This window comes from Hypanus sabinus, chromosome 8 (genome assembly GCF_030144855.1).
Source record: "Hypanus sabinus isolate sHypSab1 chromosome 8, sHypSab1.hap1, whole genome shotgun sequence".
In the NCBI taxonomy this organism is placed as follows: Eukaryota; Metazoa; Chordata; class Chondrichthyes; order Myliobatiformes; family Dasyatidae; genus Hypanus; species Hypanus sabinus.
Genome location: NC_082713.1, coordinates 151,123,881 through 151,150,096, shown reverse-complemented (window position 1 = coordinate 151,150,096; position 26,216 = coordinate 151,123,881). Strand labels below are relative to the sequence as shown.

The 26,216-nt window shown below is 38.0% G+C and overlaps 1 protein-coding gene and 1 long non-coding RNA gene across 2 annotated transcripts in view; one reads left to right on the top strand and one right to left on the bottom strand.

Moving 5' to 3' along the window:
* Positions 1 to 21,366, bottom strand: part of LOC132398593 (uncharacterized) — a 31,747-nt gene extending 10,381 nt beyond the window's left edge. Inside the window, exons 1-2 of the long non-coding RNA XR_009513709.1 lie at positions 21,224 to 21,366; positions 19,274 to 19,353 (exon numbers count right to left, since the gene is read on the bottom strand). This is a non-coding gene — a long non-coding RNA (uncharacterized LOC132398593). The remainder of the gene's footprint in view (positions 1 to 19,273; positions 19,354 to 21,223) is intronic.
* Positions 1 to 26,216, top strand: part of immp2l (inner mitochondrial membrane peptidase subunit 2) — a 504,088-nt gene that overhangs the window by 96,760 nt on the left and 381,112 nt on the right. The window lies entirely within an intron of this gene.

The following is a 26,216-nucleotide window of genomic DNA, read 5'->3' as shown; positions in this document are numbered from 1 at the left end:
TTTTTTTTAACGATGTGAAGCTGTTGATCCTTCCCCTATGGCTGAGTGGAGGTAGGCCTTTAAGAATAAAGGGTAGGCCATTTAGAACAGAGATGCGGAAAAACTTTTTCACCCAGATAGTGGTGGATATGTGGAATGCTCTGCTCCAGAAGGTAGTGGAGGCCAAGTCTCTGGATACATTCAAGAGAGAGTTAGATAGAGCTCTTATAGATAGCAGGGTCAAGGGATATGGGGAGAGGGCAGGAACAGGGTACTGCTTGTGTATGATCAGCCATGATCACAGTGAATGGCGGTGCTGACTAGAAGGACCGAATGGCCTACTCCTGCACCTATTGTAGATCGCCTATTGTCTTGTAAATCATGCAGACATTGATTTTAATTAAGTTATATTTTTATAAAGATAATATAAGTAGGTTTGTAATGCTGCATTGACATGTAAGAGTTGCATTTTCTATGCAGAAGTCTTTATGGTTATATATAAGGTGACCTTGGAAGCATTTCATCTGAAAGTTTAATGAATTCAATTGCATTTCAATTTGGAGGGTAATCACAGTGTTGTTAAGATTGAATTACATTTCTATTTTAATTAAAAATCGGACAATATTTCTGGAAGTATTTTTTATCAGTTGAAAGACACGTGAATGTTGATATATTTCCACAGACAAGTTTGTTTTGTGCTTAATGTTTTGTTTTGTTCTAGTAAGTGTACAATTATTCTATTGAGATTTATTAAATTTATGTTGGCTATATTAGTCTCTTTTGGTCTATAAGTAACCAGATAGACCATGTAAAACCAATGTTGGAACTTTTTCAGAGGATATGATCATCACTGGCAAAGCCTATATGTATTTCACATTCCTAACTGCATTTGAAAAAGTGGCCTTTAACTAGAACAGTTTGTGCAAACAGTGGATGAATAAAATGGAGCATTTGAAGTGGGCTATTTTGTCCTGAATGGCATCAAGCTTCTTGAGTGTTGCTGGAGCTGCACTCATCCAAGCAAGTATCACATTCTCAGTTCATGTCTCAGTGACTCACCAAAGATTTCTCAGCTTTTGATCAGGCCTTGAAGCTTCAATGTTTATGTGGCTGGTTCAGGTACATCTCTGGTCAGTGTCACTCATAGAATATTGTTGATAATGTATTTGCAATTGAATGTTAAAAATATTAAACTTAATATAATTTCAAATTTTATAATGGCATTTTGGCTTTTGTGTTCATGTCAGCACATGGAATAATCCCATCAATTCCATTGTGCTCTTATTTCCCTACAAAACTTCCTCTTGCACACTTGCACAACATCCTCCCTATGATTCTTCTCCATGCTCCTATTAGTAGAGATAATTTTTGTTATGTTTTGTAATTGCAAATACTAATCAAAAGAAAATCATAAGAGCTAGGGATAAACTTATCTACTTTATTTTACTTTAGTGAGGCGATCACATATGACATATGCCATTCATGTTTTTACATATAACTCAGGATGATTATGTAAACAAAGAATGCTTAAGTACTATGTTTACAATATTACTGAAATATTAAATGCACCTCAATTTGTAGTAACAAAGCAATTTATCATCCAGCAATTGAAGTTGGGTAATTGAGCTGTGGTGCAGCAGCAGTACCTGCTTGTAAAGAGAGGGTTAAAAACAGATCTTTTTATTTGGAATGGAGTTTTCCATTTACTGTACATATGGAGCAAGCCTGTTAGTTAGAAACATAGAGCACAAGGTCTTGATTCATTCATGAGGTATTGGAGTATACAGATATAAACTATTAAGGGAATGTGATAATGGTTTCTTTTTCAAGGATGAACATTTCAGTTGGCAACGTATAGTGTTGACTGATGAGATTTTTGGAAACAAGCGAGACTTGTTCAATGGGAGCGTAGAATCCTCCCTATACATCTATTAAGAAATAATTAATTTTAGAATTGTAGGTGACTGTTATGTGTAGGTTAGAAAAGAAGTGCAGGATTTCTTGATTAGTGTGAATAGTGAGCAAGCTGATTGGACTTGTGTCTTCAGACCAGAATCATGACCGGTGCCAAGAACATCTGAATGTCTGTAGGGCAGTCATCGTATATGGGGGTCCTTGACAAGCAGAAGGGTGTGAGATTTAGTACTGTATTAATTATTATATAGTCTGTTTTATTATCCTTTGCATCACTTAACTAGAAGAGTGTGGGACTTGTTCTTTTATCAATTATTTTACACAATGTTTTAGACTTAGTGATCTATGTATATTTTTATGTTTCTTTTTCTTTATCACATTATACTCTAATAAGCAACTTCAGAGTTTTCCTTATCCTTCATTGATCTGAATTCTTGAAGCCTGCTTATCATTCCCTTACACTGCTACATCTCCCTATTCCTTTTAGGGTCATAATATCACTCATTTCTCAACTCAAACATGAATGTTGTTAGGTCTTGCCCCTATTCTGCTTCATTTTCAGAAGAGATGCATGTAGAATCGAACACACTTCAATAATCAGCAACGTTCCTAACATGGTGTTCTGAGGAACTCCTGCTGCTATTGCAATCAGTAAGTAAAATATATTTTAGATTTTTCTGTGTGTTTGGAGAGAAGGCTTTGTTGCACTATTTATACAGGTGATAATACCTTCCTAAAAGAACAGGAAACTAATATTTCTTTTTACTTAACCCTGACAATCATTCTAAACAAAATAAACTCTGAAGTAATTTTTACAAAATGTACCACACCCTTCATAGTTTGTCATTGAATGTTTAGTGTTTTATTTTGTTTGGACTTCTGCATTTCATAATTTTGCTTAATTATAAATTAACCACAGTTTCATCTCTCAGCGTTCCAAATAAATTCGATAATAGAGTGTAACACTACTTAAGTTTAATCAACAAATTACCAAAAATCAGATAATTGCTCATGTTTTGGCAAATTTGGATTGTGAAAAATTACAGATTCAGATTGTAGAGGAAATTACTTTTATAATAAAAACTTGCTAAAGAATGAGTTGGGAAGCTGTTCTGCAAAAAATCATAAATTGAACCTAGGGAAATAAACTTTTCTCAATGTGCAATTAGACATAGTTTGAATCAGCATGAATTAGCACTTTTAAGAACATCAATGGTTATTTTACCCTGATGTGGATGACTTAGTTTTACAGTCATTGATGAATTCTAATTTGATGAATATTCTCAATGCAGGAGGTCATGAGGCACATTCTATGTTTTTGCTCAGAAGCAAGTTTCCTAAGAGAATAAATCTGATGTGTAAATGCCAACGACTGCTGCCTTTTTCTAATTCCACAAATACATTTACGTGAATTAGTGATGCTGATCTGTAATTTAATGCTGATAATATGTTAATTATGCTTTTTAATCGGTTGCTGGACAAGTACTAGCAATTTTATTAGAATTTTAGTACCAGATTTAACTGGCACCTGTTAAGGGGATAGCCAGGCAGAAACAGAATTATTCTATTCATCAGTTTGCTTCCATTAAGCAAAACCCATTGGTACTGATTTAAAGGCATTGGGAATCAATTGGTGCTGAAGCAAATGCCCTCTGTAATTGATCATCTCCATCACACACATTCCAATTAACTGACATTCAGAGTAATTATAACATAGCAATATGTGCAGAAAATGTGTCTGCTTTCAAAGTGCCCTTCATGCATTATGCATTTTGAAGGTAATTAATCTGACTAAGCTATGAACATGTATCTTTGACTATATATATGTAGTCAGTGATTTTTTTTGTAGTCCACCCACTTTTTCAACATAATATGCAGTGAGTACTGACATTTGAATTTAATTTGGTAAATTGTATAAGTAGTGTTTATACATTTCATTCCGATGTGATTGTGTACAGTGCTTATTCTCTTTATCACAGAAAATTGTAATCTAAGATATTGTTGATATATGTGTGATTATTATCCCATTAGATTATTCCTCTATTCAGGTGAACAGGCTAATATGCTCCCTTTGTAGTCATCAAAAAATTCCTATTTTGGAACTCAAAAATAAGATAGATACTTTGAGTGTTCCCAGCATTTCTTTCTTTTTAAACTTTAAGTATTCTTGTTGAATTTGGATGGATATATATATATGTTGTGTGTGTGTGTGTGTATATATCTATCTATCTATATATATATATAAAAATAAATAAAAAAGGGTAGCGAGAGAGAGAGAGAGAACAACTTAAAAATACTTTAAAATTTGTTCAAACTGGTATTCCAAGTGTGATTTTATGTTATTGTTAGTGTCATAACAGAAGCAAAATTTTTTTTGATATCTTGCCACTTTACTACCTCGCTGATTTTGGTTTAACAATATCTCACCCTTATAATGTATTATAGTTTTGCCCATTACTCATAACTGTTCTGCAGAAACACAATTTAGTTACATAAGTACTTAAACATGAATAAAATTTTAAAAAGATGTGATTTAAAAGAACATATAAAGAAGTATTTCTATGTTCTGCAGTGAAATTTCAGAGCACTTGTCACCTAATCTTCAGATCAGTAGATAAACTAGGCCTGCAAAGTATAACCCTCTTAGCTGTGCCAAGTGACATTCAGTCCATCATAGTCAACTGTTAGATGACTGGAAGTATTGTAACAGACATACATTCAACATTCATCCTCTAGCACCATGAGATGCACGATGTAACTGAGAACTAACATACTTCCTATGACATTTAGCAATGTTAACAATCTGCACAGAAAACCATTTCTCCAGACATCCTACCTGTTTAACAATATTCAGATCATTAAGTTGCATACAGTATTTAGTCACATTAATGTCAACTTCAGGATATAATTTATAGATAGTACTTCCATTGATGGGTCCAGATAACGTTCCTAATCTGCATATCATTTATTTGTATGAATTGATGGCATTGAATGCCCATTTTCATTTTGCCTTTGAACTTATGAACTAATAATTTTTATTCTAGATGTTGTATACACTTGTTGTCTTTATTTGAAATGATTTCTTCAACTTATGCTTCGTGACCTATCACATTATTGTTGCATCAAACTGAAGAATTACAAATACAAAGTATTGTAGTTCTGGCGGCAAGAGGTCTACTCTTAACAACATGGAATGCAAATCTACCGCAGCCTGACAAATATTCCATGTACATAAAAAGCACAAAGGTAACCAACTGATTCACTGAGCTTTTTCTATTCATGCATGCGGCCTTGTGCTTACCTTAAGTAGCTCTAAAGCTCATTCTTATGAGATTTTACCACTGGTGATTGGCTTCCATGCAGTGAATTACTTTTCACAAATAACAACTGCTTATTAGGTAAATAGGGACAGAATGAAGCATACAACAAAGCACTGAAATAAATGATCACATTGGTTTTCATTATTTGTTGAGTGAGTGAATAATGTTGGAAAATAGAATTTAATTCTTTATCAAATAAAACAATTGGATTTTGTAAGGACCTCATTGGCTAAAGCACAGCATCTTAGCTGTTGCAAGATTCTCTTATTCTGAACTTGAAGACTATATAAATCTTGGAATAAAGATTGATTGCAAATTCATTAACTTCAGCAGTGGCTTTGTTACCTAACCATTAACTAAACATCAAGAGGGAATGTTAATTTCAAGATTCAAGATTGTTTATTGTCATTGATACAATTGTTGCTTCAGATCCAATGCATCACAAAAAAAGCATAAAGAATACAAAAAAAATAAATATACATATAAAAACAAACATTTTAAAATGTAATGTACAATTAACTGTTTGAGTGTGGCTGTATATACATAAAATTAGCTTGGATTATATGTACATTAAGTGATGCTAGGTGCAGAAGTGTCTGTACATAGGGCGATTCTGAGAGGAAGTGATAAAGGGATAAACTGACTCTAGGCAAGAGGAACTTTTCCAGGTAGCGGCAGGGCATATGAAAACAGGACAATGATTGTGTCAGTGTAGGCATGAGATGTGAAGTGGCAGTGCATGAGGAGACAAAGGGTGCTGAGGGACCACGGAGAGGAGTGGCTGAAGTGGATGTAGGGATGGTGGGGTGGGTTAATAAATGCAACTGTTGATCAGCTTAAGTGAAGTAATTGTTTTTGTGACAAGTGGTTCTGGTGTGGATGCTCTGTAGCCTCTTCTCTGATGGGAGTGGGCAAACAGTCCATAGTTAGGGTGGGTGGGATTCTTCATGATATTACTGGCCTTCTTCTGGCTGGTGCAGGTGATGTGTTGGGTAGTTTTAACTACCCTTTGTAGAGTTCTCCTGCCCACTACAATGCAGTTTCCATATCAGACGGTGATGCAGCATGCTAGGATGCTCTCAACTGCACATCTGTAGGAGGTTATGAGTATTGATGTGCATAGATATCAGTCTCCTTAGAAATTAGAAGTGTGGATGAGCTTTCTTAACTATGGACGTGTGTTCTGGGACCATGCAATGTTTTGCGAGATGTACACTCCCAGGAGTTTGAAACTGCTTGTAGTTGAGATGTATTATGCTTATATGCATAAGTCTGTTGTTGGTCTTTTGTTGATCATGCCATGAGGTTGGTGTTAACTGAGGGATAACTTTTATCAGCTGTTGACCAATCTTTTTGATTGGGCATTGAATAATGCAGATTCTGCAGCAAGGGGAGACACTGATTAAGGACCTGTACATACCTGAACATTAAATGATTAACAGAATTTTCTACTCACCAAGAGCAAGATAAGCATATCTTTTGGACACTTAGTTTATTTTATCAATCTTTTCTTGCCAGTAAACTGTTAGTTATCTCATAGTGCTTTGCTCCAAAATTTCATTTACAATGATTGCCTTTTTTTTTAGCAAAACATTAGATTCTTTGGAACTACTTGCAACCCTTAGCTGTGTCTGAGAATGAGTTGCATTTGTCAGACAGTTGCACCATTGTGGTATGTTGGTTCTGGGCTGGGAAAATCGTAGGTTGACAACAGTTAGGTTTGAGAAACAGGCTAGCAGTTGGAGAACAGCAAGTCATGTTGTTATTGAAGAAGAGGAACACAAGTTCTTTGATCCAAGATGGCCACGCAATGCAGCTTGCAGCGGCCACTCCAGAACTGATTATCTGTTATTTGTGAAGCGGGGTGCCGTGTGCAATCATAATCGATTGGAAACGGACGTGAAAGCACGGAGAAACATCGGGAAATTCCAGGAAGACCTTCTTCGTTGCTGCTGCTGCTGTGAGGTCAGGGACTCTGCTGGGAAGAACAGGCCTCCAGTCCTCGGGGTCGCGTTGCCAATGGCTGTTAGCGGGGCTGTCTTAATATGCTCGACAGAGGATGGTGCTCAGAGAAGCTGTGCTGGAGGGGATGGTCATCGGCTCGGAGGTTCGACGGGCTCAGGTCGCTTTCGGTGTGTGCTGTGTCTCCGAGGCTGGTTTCAACGGAGCTTTTTTTGTGTGCTGCGTCTGTGAGGCTGAGTCGGGTGGCCCCTTGGAAGTCCATAGCGGGGGTATTCCCTTCTGCCGCCGGCATGGGATGGCGAGTCTGTCGGGACCCTGGGGACTTGTGGAAACTGTGTGGTGATTTATTTTTGAACTTACAGTCCTTTAACATCTTGGACTATTTTTACTGTGCCCATAGTCTTTTTTTTAATCAATTATGCTACTGTTTGCATTGTTGTAACTACATGTTGTAGTTATGTGGTTTTGTGCAGGTCTTGTACCTTTAGTTTTTGGTCTTGTTTGTCTGGTGGATTTGGAGCTCCTTTCTAGGGAACACGCTAGACGGTAGCACGATATTAATACACAGCAGTCTCTCTGAACTCTGGATTGGGGATTGCCAAAAGTTACGTGGATTTTCTGGTGTAGTCTGTTTTGTCATTTGCTTTTGTGATATCATTCTGGGGGAACGTTGTCTCATTTTTTAACTGCGTTGCATTTGTGGTTTCTAAATGACAATAAACTGAATCTGAATCTGACAAGTGCTTTGACTACCCCTACAAAAAGCAATTTAAAATCTAATGTTTCATTGGCTGTATCACACAGTGGGTAGAGCATGATTAGGGCATGTTTCGCTCCATTGTTTACAAAATTAGCTGTCCAAGTTTTGCATATTACCATCACGGAGGGTACATGCTACATTCCACCTGAAACAAATGGGCAATTCAGCCCCACAGAGGTTTGTTCGTTCCAAGATCAAACAAGGAAATAAATGTTGTATCACATTTTTGATGCTATTATCTGATTTTTCTCTAGCTAAACCTGTAAAATTCACAGCATTCTTTGAAACAGTTAACTTGAGATAAGCCAAGATGGAGCTGACTAGATTTACAACCTTCTGCAACTTCTTCTGGTCCTGTGCAGTAGTCTCTCCATACCAAACAGCAATGCAGCTGTCAGAATGCTCTCCATGGTACAACAATAGTCGTTTTTGAGTGTATTTGTTGATATCCCAAATCTCTTCAAACTCCTAATAAACTATAGTCTTGCCTTCTTTATAACTACATCGATATATTGGGACCAGGTTAGATCCTCAGAGATCTTGACACTCAGGAAATTGAAGCTGCACACTCTCTCCACTTCTGATCCCTCTATGAGGATTGGTATGTGTTCCTTCTTTCATCTTACCTTTCCTGAAGTCCACAATCAGCTCTTTCGTCTTACTGACATTGAGTGCCAGGTTGTTGCTGCGACACCGCTCCACTAGTTGGCATATCTCATTCCTGTATGCCCTCTTGTCTCCACCTGAGATTCTACCAACAATGGTTGTATCATCAGCAAATTTATAGAAGGTATTTGAGCTATGCCTAGCCACACAGTCATGGGTATATAGAGAGTAGAGCAGTGGGCTAAGCACACACCCTGAGGTGCGCCAGTGTTGATCGTCAACAAGGAGGATATGTTATCACCAATCCGCACAGATTGTGGTCTTCTGGTTAGGAATTCGAGGATCCAATTGCAGATGGAGGTACAGTGGCCCAGATTCTGCAACTTCTCAATCAGGATTGTGTGAATGATAGTATTAAATGCTGAGCTTTAGTCGATGAGCGGCATCCTGATGTAGGTGTTTGTGTTGTCTAGGTGGTCTAAAGCCGTGTGGAGAGCCATTGAGATTGTGTCTGCCATTGACCTATTGTGGCGATGAGCAAATTGCAATGGGTCCAGGTCCTTGCTGAGGCAGGAGTTCAGTCTTGTCATGACCAACCCACAGGTGAGCTACAGGGCTGGAATTTAATCTGTGATCTAGTTATATTGGTACATTCTACAGCTACATGTGAACTGATACAGATATAAAAAGTAATGGTTTGTGAATTAGAAACTGAAATATGCTGCCTCAACCCCCCAGCAATGACAAACCTGACTAATACACGAATGTCTTTAAGGCAGAGATGGATAGCCCCTTTAATGAGTTGAAAGGTACTGTAACTGGTTAGAGATGAGAATGAAAACTTGAGGTTACATTCAAGTTAGCCATAGTTATCTTAAATGGCAGAGGAGGTGTGAGGGGCTAGCAGCCTAATCTGTCCTATATCTGTTTTTGTTTGTATCTTTGACTGTGTTGGTAACATCAGTGATTCGGAATTGCAGACTTAAACAAAAGTATGGCTATTTTAGAAGTAGCACCAAAAATAACCACCTCGAGTAAATTTGGGTACCGTGTTGTCGAGCACCTTTGTTCCTTCTGCAAAAAGTGGAATTTCCTGATGGCCAACCATTTTAATTCCAGTCCCCATTACTGCTCGAACCAGAGTCTGTGACCTCTTTTACTGCAGAGTTGGGGAGCACCACCTTATATTCTGTCGAGGTAGCCTCCAACTGGATGGCATAAACATTGATTTCTTTTTCCGGTTAAAAAAATCCCTCCTCTGTTTTCTTCTATTCCCCACTTTAGCCTTTTTCTGCTTCTCCTCACCTGTCTATCACCTCCCCCTGATGCCCCTTCTTCTTCCCTTACTGCCATGGTTTACTCTCCTATCAGATTCCTTCTTCTCCAGTCCTTCAGTTTCTCACCCACCTGGCTTCAACTATCACCTTATTGTAATTCTCCTTCCCCTCCCCCCACCTTTTTATTCTGACATTCTCCTCCTTCCTTTCCAGTCCTGAAGAAGAGTGTTGGCCTGAAACGTGGACTAATTATTCATTTCTAGAGATGCTGCTTGACCTGCTCAGTTCCTCCAGCATTTTGTGTGTGTAGCTCTGGATTTCCAGCAACTCCAGAGTAGCTTGTGTTTATAATTTCACATGTTTTCAAATAGTTATTTAGTTTTTTGCTCTGTTATAATATTTGTCAGTGAAGGAAATGTAAATAAATATGTACATTAATATGAGACCTTCAGTATCTATTGCATGAATCCTGTAAATTCTGTCAACTGCCAGTATGCCTACCCATTCATTCCACTGGGTGCCACCTTGCAATGATTTAAATGGCAGTACCATTTCATGTCATTTGATTTCAAAGTTCAAAGTAAATCTTAATATGAATTGGGGTATAATAGGTAGCTAATCATCCATTTTGCTGAGCAGTGCAGAGTAAATATTTCAAGAAATCACAAAATTATGGTTGTAGTAATTTTCTCCTTAATTCCTTGGGGCATTTACCCTGTGATTTTTATGCATGACTATCATAATACAAATCTCTAAGAAAACCCATGCTATTGTGTTGTCCTTTTGGTTTTGTATTCTATATAGCTGTTCACATGATGACTTGCAAGAACAACATTAGCAACAAAAGAACATTATTGATTGTTTGTAACTCGATTTGGTGATATTCCATGGTTTAATTTCTTTATTAGTTCACATGCAAAGTATTCCCAACATCCATTAAATCCAGAAATGTGTTTATAATTGGAAGTAGAATGTGAAAAAGGAATGGATATTAGTATTATGGTATTACTGGCAGCAAATAATAGCCATGTTAATTTTGGCAATCAAGAGAAATTAATGATAAGTGCCTTCACTGCAATTAGTGATTAGATTCTTGATGTGTTTGGTCATGCATGCGTAGTATTTGGAAGGTGACTTGATTGAATTTTTAAAAGTGTATTTGAGTATACTAGATGAAAAAGTAAGGACTAAGTAATAATAAAATTGGTGTATGTACCTGATGTACCATTAACACATGAGAAAACCAATCAAGATCTTAAATAATTCATGGGAAGAAGATGAGAAACTGCTGCACAGTTTAGTTGACATTAAATCGTCTAACCTAATCTATCAGATTTAGAATACACCAACTCATCTCAATTTGATCATATGTAATGTTGATACCAGCAAATTCAGGATAATGTCATTAATGAAATATTGATGCAATTGGGTTCATAAAGCTTGAATTCTTTGAAAGTAATCACATGGTTTCTTTAAAATTCCTCTATATTCCCTTATAAACTATAGTTCTGTCCCAGGAGGACTATCTGAAAATATGTGTACCTATTATGTCCATTTGAAAATTCCTGTTTAAAGAGCTACATTGGTGCAATCTACTTAAGTTAATCTGGTAAATTTGTCAAATGGTTTTCAAAGCTACCACATTACATGGTAATAGGTATTCAGGATTTTTTTTAACAAAGCAAGTAGAGAGTTTTGACATAGCAACAAAAATGTGCTTGTCATCCTTGATTAAAATGGACCTGCCAATGTCATCCTATTTTTGGCTGCTCTGTTTAACAGGGCTTCTCAGTAAATCACCCCTATCAAACAGTTTAAATTGAAATCTGACAAATGGAAGATTCATGAATGAGTCAGCATTTTGAGACTGCTTTGAATGAGTCGCATGGGCTGCTGAAGGCATATAGTGATAGTGGCTATCACATTTTACATAACTCAATTGATTCAGTAACCTGATTCAAGACACTGGAAGAATCCTTACATTTTATATAGGTTGATCTCTGAAGCGAAATAAAATAAGCTTTAAAATGGACATTATCCTTCCAATTACAGTATAGTTAAAGAATCTTTTTTTCCCCATTTACTCACAGATCAATCCCTCCACTGAATTGGGTAGGGCAGAGATTTTACTTTATTTGCATCGATACATGCAGTGACATACTTCATTTGTGTCAACACCCAGCAGAGTTTGAGGATGCTCTAAGCTCAGTGCTTAAGAGTTACCATGCTCTGCCACCAACATAGCATGCCCACAACTTGCTAAACCTGACCTTTGGAATGTGGGGGAAAACGGAGTACCCAGTGGAAACCCACATGGTTATATGGAGAACGTACAAACTCCCTACAGACAACAGCGGGAATTGAACAATGATTGCTGGTGCTGTAAAGCATTATGCAAGCCACTATGCTACCTTGCTGTCCCTTATGTTAAACTCAAAATGCTGAATGAATATTTACACCAGTGTTTGGCATTCTCAAGCATAAAAGTGCTAACAGAATCAGAGGTACATTGGGGTCATTGAGAGAGATGCATTACTGACAGTGGTGCTGTGCCAGGAATCTAGCAGAAAATCTTGCCCTTGCTGCTGCAGCAGAAGCCTCAAGGGAAGCCTTGCCTTCCCTGGCATTGCACACTGCTTTGGAACTGTGACACACCTCCATCATAAATTGCCTCAGCTGAATATGCAGTGACTTCCTTTGGGGGTTTGTGTTGGAAAGCCAGAGTGAGTGGTACACTTACTCAGCAGAGAGATTTGGGGTTTCACTACTGCACCCTGGCTGACATAGTGTACAGCAGGTTTCTAGTGGGGTCCAGCAGCACTTGTTCCATGTGTTGGTAAATTACCCGGAACTTAGTCTTCAACACCATTTATAAGAACCTCCTCCCTCCCCCCTCCCCGTCCCTCTATGGGTTGAGGCACCAAGGTAGTATAGCAGTTAGCATGACACTATCACAGAGCTCGGAGTTCACTTCTAGTGTCCTCTGTAAGAAGTTTCTATGTTCTTCCTATAAGAACATGAGTTTCCTCTGGGTGCTCTGGTTTCTTCCCACAGTCCAGTGACATACCAGTTTGTAGGTTAATTGGTCATTGTAAATTGGCTAGGGTTAAATAGGTGGGTTGCTGAGCCCTGCAGCTCATTGGGCCAAAAGGGCTGTTCCAAATAAAATAAAAATGTAGGAAAACAATGAGGAATGATAAACACAAAGGGTTCTGCAGAGTTTAGAAATCCAGACCAACCCCGACCATGCTGTTGGAGGAACTCAGCTGGTCAGGCAGCATCAATGCAAATGAATAAACAGACAACATTTTGGGCTGAGACCCTTCTTCAGGACTGGAAAGGAAGGAGGAAGACACCAGAATAAAAAAGGTAGTGGGAGGGGAAAGAGATAGGAAGAGCTGGAAGGAGATAGGTGAAGCCAGGTGGTTAGGAAAGGGCAAAGAGTCAGAGGGCAGTAGAGATCACAGAGGGGGAGCAGTGAGAGAGGGTCTCACTGAACTCCTGTCAGAGATTTAAACTTCTTTAGGGGTAGACATCTCTCAAAGAGACTTCGCAGTGGAGCAGCAAATCATGAACTCAAGAGTTTCTGCAGAATGAGACTACAGTTGCCATTACAGTCAACAGGTGGCAATAATGGAGACCATGTGATCTGTGCTGGGAGAGTAGTGAACCTGATATCTCAGTGCTGAGCATCCACACTGCTCACTATGACCTGCCCAAAGCCAGCTCTCACTGGCAGCCCTATGCACTGAGTCATGAACGATTCAATGCTTGGTGAACAGTAATAGATGGTAGGGGCTCACAAAAAGCTTCTGTCACAGTGGGGAGGGCAAGGATTAGTGCCAGGTTCTTGATGCATCTGTGGGGATGATAGAAGTTTACACTAGGTTCTCAGCATAGCAGGATCCAGCATGAAAAATATAATCTTTGAAGCACAGGGGAGTACTTGTGAGTGTTTGGATCGGATGGCTAGGGGAGCTATGCTGAAGTGCTCTGTAAGGCACCAGTATATTGGAAAATCTAGGTTTCAAGAATTGCTTTATATAGTGATTACACCTCTCTTTTAAATATCCGCTTCGCATGCTATATAGTCTGGGTAGATCTTGCCAGTTTTAGTTAATGGTAATGCTTGCAGAGCAGCTCAGGGAATGAGTTAATTTGGTGGAAAGGTAATATCTCTGTTCATGTCTGTAGTTCAAAATATTAGTTATCCATCCCAAACTCCTCTTGTCAGGTGATTTTCATGGTACATCATCGCTCTGAACATGGTATACATAGAATCGTTATATTTTGGTGTCTGTTGTGCAGTGCAGAAGTTTTCCTTCTTGCATGTAAAATAGCAGTGAAGGTGAAGAATCCCGGTGACTCATATGTTGCAATCCAAAAAGATTTGCATTAACAAATTTATTAAAATCATAAAATTCCTTTGAAGGGATAGCTACTATTAGATCTAGCCATCAAATATATTAGAGTTATCCATTCAAAAATGATATCCCATAAAATTCAGATGCTGCTTTTTGTTTGGGGACAATAAGGTAGCTATTTATTGCTGGTAAATGAATTCAAGAATACACTGAGGTATTTGATAACAACATAAAACTTTGGCAAGCCGTAGATGCTTTGTGAATTAAGTACTTCAGTAAAATGGAAACCAGGAACTGTTTTAGTTGTATGTCCAGCACAAAAAAAGTGCAGAACAAGTTTTATGCGGGTGTGTTGTTATTTTTACAAATATTTTAAAGTGAATAGGGGCCATGTGAGTTATGGTTTGCTTGTTGGCACTCATTGCCTTGAATTAGATACTTGTGGGTTGAAGTTACATTAAAAAAAATGTAGTCCAATACCTTGAAGTTATAGTTAAGTGATGGAGTCTCATCTAGTTCACTGTCTTTTCCTAGAGAATATAACATTATTGTTAATGACAACTCACAGGCAAGGGCAAACACTTAGATTTTCCATTGTAGCTCTGGGGGCTTGAGAAGATGGGGAAGAGAGATGTATTTCATTCACTGGAGTGCAGAGGACTTCTCTGCACACAGTAAAGTGGTTTTGGGAGGAGGCAGCAGCTAAGCTGAAGTTTAAAGAAATGGATAAATTGGTTCAAGAACTTTAATGGTTTCATACATCAAATCCTATCTCTATCCCAATGCTCTTCCAGCTTCCCACTTTGCTTTTGCAATGTACTCCCATCATTTATCCTCCAATGTTCTCTGTTGGTACAGTTTGAGATCTAATATTCAAGTATTCCATCAGACTCTTGTACAATTACCATTGGCTTCACAATGTATTTGTGAGACCAATTAATACATCTAGTTATTTATCCAGGACAGATACATTATTCAACTGAAATTCATGACAGTGCCAATCTTCCTACTCTTTTGCAGGAGGATGTGACACACAATCAGTGGCAGTAGTGGTCTGCCAGTGGGGCTTGAGGGAAGGGAAGCATATCTGCTGAAACATCTGAAACTTATTCTTTGTAGAGGAGAATTGCTGGTCCTTGAGCAACAATAAAACATAAGTTATTTGGTCAGTAATCCACAACTGAGCAACTGAAGAGCAATGTAGACAGTAGAAAATCTCATTCAATTGACAATTGTAGCCAGCAGTTGAAAGGTTAGTTAGAAGTTGGAGGTGGATTGCCATCTGTCATGAGTGCCTTGTCAATTACCAAGGGTGATATTGTTCAAGTAGACGTAGCGTGGCCTGAAGCAGGCTTTCCTGAAGAAGGCATCATTGGGCTTCCCCAAGAACACCTGGAAGGTCACTTTCTATGGTAACAGTATGGACAAACTTATGTAGAAGACAGACGCCAAGGGAATACAAAAGTGTTGTTATTGGATGTACGGTTTGAAATTTTACTTGGTGGTGTGATTTAATATTTTGGTTTTATGATCCATCAATTACCAATATTATCTGCAAATTTTTGAAGATGGTATAGGATCTATATTAGAATGGGGAACTCAGATTGTGTTCTTTTAAATCACAATTTAATGTTATTTTCCCCCACCTCCCTTATCCTATTTTCCTCATGCACTGTTCTTCATTTCCTTCTCCAGCGTTAGTCACTGCATTAATGCCAAAATAACAGGCTATCATAATTTGAAGATCTACTCTGCAGGGAAATATAAAACATATACAGAGTAGACCAGGAGCAAAAATGTTATTTTAATGTGTAGGAAGTTGCTCCATCAAGTTCCTAGATCGTGGTAACTTAATCCAGTGTACAAAAGCTATCAAACAGATCTTAAACCACAGTCACATAGCTACAACCATGAAGCAAGGATTACAATACAGAGGTCCACTCCCAGTGCCAATGAGAAAAATAATCTGTAGAATGGTTGCAAAAATTATGAAAATAATAATCACTTTATTAACTGATTAAAGCAATATTGATATAAAATTTAGCTCTCACTCCCTCAAATATAAATGCATGTGTAAAGGGGGTTTCTTCTTTTTTCTTTGTTACTGTTGGGAAAGGGTTTCTTTGTTTTGTTAAGAGCAGGAATGTTTCTTTGTTGCGAGAGAGTGCTGGAAGCTTGTTTGTTAAAATTTACTGATAACGAGAATGGTATTCCTTTGTAAACCAAATAGGGATTAATGTTCTTTCTTCTGAGTCTGTAAGCTTTTGTTGATGGGCTTTTGGGGAGATCGGCGTGAGGGGGTCGAGAGAGAGGACGCAATGCTGTAAGCTGGGCAAGGATCAGACCCCAAGCGGGGGTCCGAGGCCGGGAGGTAGATGTGCTTGGTTGACCACTCGGAGGGTCCTGAGCTGTGAGTCGAGGAGTTTGGAGGGGATTGAATAGTGGCCAGAAGACTTCAGAAATTGAGCTCCAACAGTTGTGCACGAAGTGGTTTGGACTTTGATAAGTTTGGCGCCTTTTCTTTATTTTTTTCTCTTCATATATACTGTATCATTATTAATCACTTAGTTATAGTAACCTTTATAAATTGTACTCATTTAATTGCATATGGTGTACTGTCTGTTTTTGGGCGAGGCAGGGACATCACACAGCATCCACACCAGCTGATTACCCAGTTTGGCGGGGCCGAAGGCTGCTCCCCCTAGACGAGAACGAGTGTGAGCGAGCCTGAGGCGATCCAGGGGGTTACACATACATTGAGACATCAACAATTCATTAAGAACTGTTGAGATGGAGCAGATGATATTGGTCCAGGTTTTAAGTTCAACATTCAAAGTAAAATTTATTATCAGAGTACATACATGTCAAGACATACAACCTGATGATTCTTTTTTGCAGGCATACTTAGCAAGTCTATAGAACAGTAACTATAAACAGAATCTGTAAATTGTAAACATCAAGAATTATAAACTGTAAACAAGCTGCAAATGCAGATAATAAATTACTAACAAAAAATGATCAGCATGAAATAACAACATAAAAGAGTCCTTAAATTAGTGTAATTATCCCCTTTGGTTCAAGAGCTTGATGGTTGAGGGGTAGTAGTAGTTCTTGACCCTGGTGGTGTGAATCCTGAGGCTCTTGTACCTTCTATCTGATGGCAGCATCGATCATTTGAAAAAATTTGAGGAATCCAGAAAATATAAAAGTTTTTATCAAGTTTAGTCCCATGCAAGTGACAAAAGTCATTTGACACATGGAGAGGAGGGTATTAGAGGGATATGGAGTTAAATACAAGCAAATGGGGCTAGCATAGTGGGCACTCAGGTCATTATGAAGGAATTGGGCTGGAAGGACTATTTCCATCTGATATTAACCCAATGACTCTGTGACTAAATCCATGCAATGCATTTGGAAATGGCAACAAAATACTGGAGTCAATAATCACAATTATACTTGAATCGATTGAGCTGTACAGCACCAGACAGGTCATTTAGCCAATGATGTTGTGCTAATCTTGATGCCAGTTTATATTAAATGTTGGTCCCCTATATATCACTTGCATTCCTCCATTCCCTTCAATTTCATGTGCCTATCTAAAAGCCACTTAAATTCCACCAAATTGCCTTATTCTACTACTACCCCTGGTAATCTATTTCAGACACCTACCACTCTTTGTGTAGAAAAGAATCTTGCTTATCAAGTTACTTTTGAACATCTCCCTTTTAACCTAAAATGTGCATCTTCTGGTGTTTGGTATTCTAAACCTGGGGAGCAGATTTTGACCGTCTACCCTATTATTGCCTCTCATAAGTTATAATACCTCGATCAGGTTCCCCACAGCCTCTGACACTCTAAGGAGAACAAGCCCCATTGTCCAACCTTGTCTTTATAGTTCATTCTCTTTAATCCAAGCATCATCCTGGTAAAATTCTGCACCTTTTCTACAATTTCCATATTCTTCATATATGGGAAGACCAAAACTACAAACAAATACTCGTAGTCAACCTATGGTTTTACCTGGCTGCAACATGACATCCTTACTCTTGTATTCAACACTCCTACCAATGAAAACAAGTATTCCAAGCACCTTCTTTACTGCTTTATCCAATTACATAGCTACTTACAGCAAATTATGGACCTGGATTCCAAGATCCTCCTGTATTGCAGTGTTATCAAGAGAACTGCCATCAACTGTATATTCTCCTTATCCATCTGAGAGCTCACAAAATGCAACACATCATACTTGTCAGGTCTAAACTCCAACAGCTATTATTTGCCCATATTTGTAACTGATCTACATTCCATTGTATTCTTTGACAATCCTTGCCACTGTCCAGAATGCTGAACTCACCACTGAGAACACTTACAAGGACTGCTGCCACAAGAGCACAGCATTCAAGATTAAGAACTCCGACCATCTTCTCGCTGCTACCATTGGGAAGGAGGTGCAGGAGCCTGAGCTCCCACACTCCCAGGTTCAGAAATAATTATTATTCTTCAACCATCTGGCTCTTGAATCAGTGAGGTTAACTTCATTCACTTCAACAGTAAACTAATTTCTTAACCTATGGACTCAATTTCAAGGACTCTACAACTCATATTCAATATTTTTTGTATTTGTACAGTTTGTCTTCTTTTTTGCACATTGATTTTTTTTGTATGTCTTTGTAGTTTTTCATTGATTCTGTTGTGTTTCTTTGTATCTAGTGTGAAATGCCTGCAAGAAAATGCATCTCAGGGGAGTATATGGTAACATATATGGACTTTGATAGTAAATTTAGTTTGAACTTTTGAACAACTCCACCATTCTGTGTTATCTGCAGTACATTTTCATTGCAAATCTTTGATATGTATCACAAGCACTAAGCCATTCGGTAATGATGCTCTTAAGTTACTCTTGAACATATATTTCCCATACAGTATGTACATGACACAATTTTAAACATATTGCTTGCAAGTGTATTTACCATTTTCTAAAGCAGATATACGAGGGTGATTGATAAGTTCGTGGCCTAAGGTAGAAGGAGTCAATTTTAGAAAACCTAGCACATTTATTTTTCAGCATAGTCCCCTCCTATATTTACATACCTGGTCCAGCGGTTGTGGAGCATATGGATCTTGGACCTCTAGGGAGTATCCACAGCAGGGGTGATTGATAAGTTCGTGGCCTAAAGTAGAATGAGATGTGTTATACAGCTCTCATTACATGCACTTGCAGTTCAACTCTTTGAGTGATAATGCAGAAAGTTTCAAGTTAATAACTCATCTCCTTCTACCTTAGGCCACAAACTTATCAATCACCCTCGTATAATGTGACATGAATAACAGTTTTTCTAAAACAAAACTTTAAGCAGGAAATTGGAAGTGCACCAGAGAACACCATTGTGAAGTTTGGTTTTGTTGAGAGATCTGCAGTTAGTTCTGGTTTGAATTGAATAGTTATGCAAACCTTTCTAATATTCTGAAACCTACATAAGTGTATGAAAGTTGGAGGAATACAAAGCCTTGGAATGCAAAATTGGTTGTCTAAATATTGCTCCTGATAATATTGCTGTATTTAGATAGTGATTGAGAAATTTATATTTAGCATTTTTTTTTGGCCCACATGAGAATCCTGAATTGATCAGTTTCTGGTAATGTACTGTGGGCACAGCTTGATTTATTGTGTATAGAGTAGGCAGTTGGTGATGCCAGCTGATATGATTTGGTGCTTGTATTGTCAAATTGCGTAAATGTACCTGGTACATTATGTGAATCATGAACTGTAATTATTCGAGGGATCTGTTGTTAACAGAATTGTGCTAGATATTTTGAAAATTCTGCGGGAATGCATGTTGCTTTTCACTCTGAACAATTTCCCCATGTTTTGTTGTCTTGACAAACTTTGAAAGGTTAACATGATCTCATTGTGGAATAGATTTATCACTTACCTTGGGTAACTTTGTTTTCTTTGCAACTAATATGATTGCTTCAATTAAAGCGAAAAATGATTTTGTTATCAAATCCCTAAGTGAGAGGATAGTCTAATATAACTTAATTTTATTGATACCAACATACTGTTATAATTAAAGGTAACATGCATAATTAATTACTATTTTGTTATATTGTGTGCACCTGAACTATTTACTGCTTGACATTTGTAACTTTTTAATTCTGAGTCTAATATTCTCTTTGCTCAGAAACATGCTGAGTTAGTAATTACTTTCAGTAAAATATTATTTAATTACAGGTATGAAGTGACACTTTATACAATACATTCAAAGGCAAATTTGTAAGAAAACATTTCTCTCTCCTAAGGTGTGTAAAGCACCAGTTGTACAATAATATGTAGTGATGGATGATCCTGAGGGTTAGAAAGAAATACAACATCAATTATGAATAGGATCTTCACACCTGCACAAGTTAATTCAATAATTTATATTTGTTAGTATTTTGAAATATTTACAGAATTTTATGAGCTAATATTTTAAATCTGGCGCCAACTCAAAACACTGTGGCCACGATCAGTTCTAAATAATATATTTCAAATATTGGTTCTTAAACTTCAGGAAGAATTTTTGCCTTCTCTTTTAGTTCTTAATTAATCTTCCTTGTATAGGAGGCACCCACAATTTGGCAGTTCTTTTCAGAAGTATTGGCATTTCCAAGTGAAATCTGGACTATTGTGTTATTATACCCATTGTTTACCCCTTCCAATATTATCTGATATCAGCAGAACAGTATTGTTTGTTGTTTCTCCTTTTTCAACTGCCTTTCATATTTTGCTTCTCCTGACAGTCACCCAGCTACTTAGGAATGACTACTTCTCTGAAACTCTGTTTGGTGATTTCCTCACTCTACTGTCAAAGCTAAAGGTCATCCAGCTGCTACCCTATATCCCTAACATGGTCTTCAAGGAGCTGCAGCCGGATGCACTTCATGCAGATATAGTTCCCTGGGAGACTCTTGATCTCCCAGGACTCCAACATCTGGCATGAAGAACACACACAATGGCCATTTAAGTGACTCGAAGAGAAAAGGGAAACTACAGAAACTTACCCAGTTTACCCAGGGCTAATACCTCTTCTGAGCTGAAGCCTCATTTGAGCCAAAGCCCGACACTCCCACTCTCACCACTGGTTGACATCCAACAATGGTCGCTCCGTTTGTCCCTTTTGTACTTTTATTTATTCCTCTCTGCACTGCTGCTGCTGCTGATTGGGCTACTGGAATGACACTGAATGCTGCAAAGCTCTCCTTTCAAACGAGCACCACCTATCTGTGAGAAGCCTCCTCACTGTGCGCAGCTCCCACAGCTGATTGGACTGCTGGAATGACACTGGATGCTGCAAAGCTCTCCTTTCAAACGAGCACCACCTATCTGTGAGAAGCCTCCTCACTGTGCGCAGCTCCCACAGCTGATTGGACTGCTGGAATGACACTGGATGCTGCAAAGCTCTCCTTTCAAACGAGCACCACCTATCTGTGAGAAGCCTCCTCACTGTGCGCAGCTCCCACAGCTGATTGGACTGCTGGAATGACACTGGAATGAAACTCTTCCTTTAACCTTCTTGCACAGCTACTCATCAACCTATGAGCTGTTTATTCCAGCATATTACTTCATGATATTCTGGTCAAATGCAGCAGAAAGATTAAAATCCATTACTAAAATAACAATTCACAAGTTAACATAAAATGAAAAACATGTCTGTGGTGTAGATGGAAAAACGTTTTGGAACTTTTTGAAATGATACTTTTCTGTTCTCATGAATTGAGCTTGCATTGTCCATGAGCTACAGTTCTTCATTTGGAAACGGCATAAACAATAGCAGATGAGAAATCTGCAGATGCTGGAAATCTAAGCAACACACAGAAAACGCTGGAGGAACAGCGGGCTAGGTAGGATCTATGGAAAAGAGTAGAATTGATGTTTTGGGCTGAGACCCTTCAGCAGGGCTGGAGAAAAAAAATGAGGAGTAGTCTTAAAAGGTGGGGGGAGGGAGGGAGAAACACAAGATGATAGGTGAAACTGGGATGGGAGGGGGAGGTAAAAGGCTGGGAAATTGATTAGTGAAAGAAATACAGGGCTGGAGAAGGGGTGTCTGATAGGAGAGGGCAGAAGGCATGGAAGAAGGAAAGGGAGGGGGGAGAGGAACACCAGAGGGAAGTGATAGGCAGGCAAGGAAACAAGGTGAGAGTGGTGGGGGGGGGGGCGGTGGGCAGAAGCTTGAGAAATTGATATTCATGCCGTCAGGTTGGAGGCTACCCAGATGGAATATAAGGTGGTGCTCCTCCAACCTGAATGTGGCCTCATCATGACAGTGGAGGAGGCCACGGATAGACATATGGGAATGGGAAATGGAATTAAGATAAGTGGCCACTGGGAGATATTGCTTTTTCTGGCAGATGGAGCGTAGGTGCTTGGCGAAGTTGTCTCTTAATCTATGTCAGATCTCACCAGAGGAGGCCACACCATGAGCACTGGACGCAGTATATGGCCACAACAGACCCACAGGTGAAGTGTCACCTCACTTGGAAATAGAGTTTGGGCTCTGAATTGTAGTGAGGGAGGAGGTGTAGGGGTAGGTGTAACACTTGTTCCACTTGCAAGATGTGCCAGGAGGGACGAATGGACAAAGGAGTTGGGGTGGGGTGGGGATGGAGATGAGCTTGGTGGTGGGATCCTGTTGGAATTGGCGGAATTCGCGGAGAATTATGTGCCGGACGTGGAGGCTGGTGGGGTGGTAAGTGAGGACAAGAGAAACCCTAACAATAGTGGATATAGTATGTTTCATGCATTAAATTAGATTTTATGTCTAATACTAATCGCCAACAGTGCTGGAGCTTAATTTCCTTATGTATCCATTCCATTTTTAAATTGGGAGCCATCTTCGAATTTTGCATGTTGTAATTTTTCTGTTTTTCAAAAGAAAACCAGATTCAGATTAAGATTGTTCTTTCATTGATAGGCATCTGTGAAATAGTTGTAAAACTAATTCACACAATTAAGTCAATACATATAAAATCTAATATAGGTATGTGGCACTTTACATATTAATTGCATGTAAAATTTCACATCCTCCGAAATCAATTCAACAAGCAAAGCATAACAGTTGCATTTCTAACATGATCATTTATAGACAATAGACAATAGGTAATTTGTACTTGATGTTCTTTTTTTAAGAAACTGTTTCAAGACTAGATAATTAATGTATGGCACTTTTCCAGGAAAAAGGGGGCACTGGCTAAAAACTCAATTTAATTTTAGCCCTGCTTTACTCTTGATCAAATAAGAGTATAGGTGATCTTTTTTCAGAATAGAAAATACATAACTGCAGAACTGAGAAAAATTGAAGCTGATTCTTGTTTGAATTTAGGATGATAAACATTGTAGTATTATTTAAGTATATTTTGTCCCATTAATGTTAACCTGACAGCAGTGTGTTTATGTGAGGATTAAACATGACCCCCACATATCTAAAATGATGCTGAAAATTTTAGTTAAAGAGTTTCTCCCAGAAAGCACCTCAATTGCTTGATCTTACATTGATATTAGATCCTTGTGGAATACATGTCATTATTTTTGATATAAATTATTTTGAAAAAGAAGTCCGAATGGATGCACAATGGTATTTGAATTAGAAACTTCTTATAATGTCTCAACTAAGTATCTTAAGGAGATTTGTGGAACAAGAGAGATTTATATTTCATGTATACTGAAGTGTAGAGCACAACAGCTGTGAAATTATGTTGAACCTGTATGAGAGATTTGTTTGGCATCAGTAGAATATTGTATCAATTTCTAGCCACCACACTTTAAAAAGAATGTTAAGTACAGTATATGCCTGAGGTTCAGGAAATTTATTAGAATAACTAACAAGGGATTTCAGTTATTAGGTTAAATCAAAAAGGTGTGGTTGTTTCATTGGAGCAAAACAACTTAGGAGAATATTTAACTGAAGATGCATAAGAGAAAATTTTCCTGCTAATGGATAGCTCAAGGAACAGGGACATAGATGAAAACATTTGGACAAAAGAGTGTGTGTGTGTGTGTGTGTGTGTGTGTGTGTCTCTGTGTGTGTGTGTGTGTGTATGTAAAACTTTTCTATGTAGAGAGTGATTATGATCTGGTATTTATGAGCTGGAAATATAGAAACAGTCATGGAGAATCACTTGAGCAAGAATAATTTGTAGAACTATAGGGAAAGAGTGGATTAAATGAATCAACAATGTCTCAGTGGGCTCGTTGGCCTCCTTCTGTACCATGATTCCAGAAGACTGCATAATCGGGTGCCATTATATGTTAGCAAACACAAGAAAGAAGGAGTTGTGGTAGGCTGAAAAGGATCAGGGTTTAAAGCGAGAAAATGGGCAGCATAGGATTGGAACAAGTAAATCTACAAACATTGTAGATGTAACAGAAGCGAAGGTAAGTGTTTCAGCAGCCAATTCAATAATATTGCCCAAATCTACTCCTGCCAGTCCATCTGCATTTAGCAGTTGAGATTTACATGTCATCTGCTTTTAAAGGCTATTACTGAGAGAATCTGAATGAGCACTTTTCTTCCATATATCTCTTTAAAATCTGCAACCATAACCTTTAAAGAGCATTTTTTTTTTGCGTTCGGAAGTGAAGTATCATTTACAGTGCTTGAAAGTGTCTATTGTTCACTTCAGCATTTGCAGTAAGCTAGGGATTGCAAAAAGTTTAATTTTGAATATTTTATGAGTAATTTTTGGATTAAAATTAATGTCACAACCTTAGAATGATGCTTTCTGAAGAAACTAAAAAAAATTTGCATCTTTGCTAAAATGATATTATTCTGTAGTTTCAATATTATGACCTAAATTCTCTCATTTTATTTTGTAGAGCCTAAAACTGTCATCGTTCCTTTAGCAATTATAAAAATAATTGACAATACACTCTCAATACCAATATTATTTACGGAACAAGTTGCCAAAACTTTGTTTAGATGCAATTGAATTGGTTTAAGTCATAATTAGAGGTAGTCATGACAAGTACATTAGCAGTTTAGAAGGTATTGGAAAGATTAGTATATATTGAAACTCTGCATTGTCTCAATTCCCAAGGCATTATCCCACAGAAGCAACTCAGTGATTTTTACAGTCTGATTTGAGCAAAACTGCCTTCTACCGATTGGTTATTTAGCACAACCTGTGCTGATTTACAGTGCCTGAAATACAATTAGTAATGAAGGGACCAAGTGATTCCTATCAGAGACCAAATATCAACCAATTCATTAGTAGTGCTAGAAGTGAATCAAAAGCCATATATAGTGCATCTACATTAACTGATTCTATCATCAGTTATAACTCACAGGGAGAAGCTTTTAAACATGAGAACATGTATTAAAAAGGGAAAAGAGATGAGACTCAGATAAAGCTTTGGTTAGGTAGCCCATGAGTAACAGAATAGACTCGAAATTATATGTTAATAGCAACAGATCCTCTTCTGTAATGAAACAACATGCTCATTTGCTTGGCCTACTTGCAGTAAAATGTGTAATGTACTGTATTCGAGTCCAGAATTCATAAGAGTATCAGGAATGGAAAAGGTCTTTTGTATTGCTTACCTGCTCCTAATATATTTTTTCGTCAATGTCAAATTCTTGCTGCTTTTTACTGTTTCCAAATCCTTCTCAGCCCTCAAGCTTCCTATCCTTATCCTCTTTTCATTTAATCCTGCCTTCACCGCAGTTCCACGACATCCTTTGTTGGATCTGATGCTTCAAGAAAATACTTTTATCCATCTATTTGGGCATCAAATATCACAAACTTCAACAAATCCTGAATTCTAATATGTGCAGTATTTTGAGCTTTTTTTTTACCTTTTTTTCCCATCCCCATTTCTTTTGTCAAGAGATTTCAACAGAGAATGGAAACTTTCTCCCAGCTTTATAATTCCTGATCCACTTGGATTTTTTCTATATTTCAATCTGTTCATCACAACTTCCCATTGACCATTCTCAGCTTTTTACTGCCACCCTAATCTATCCTTGTCTCATCTTGCATGGCTCTTCTCACTGAGGAC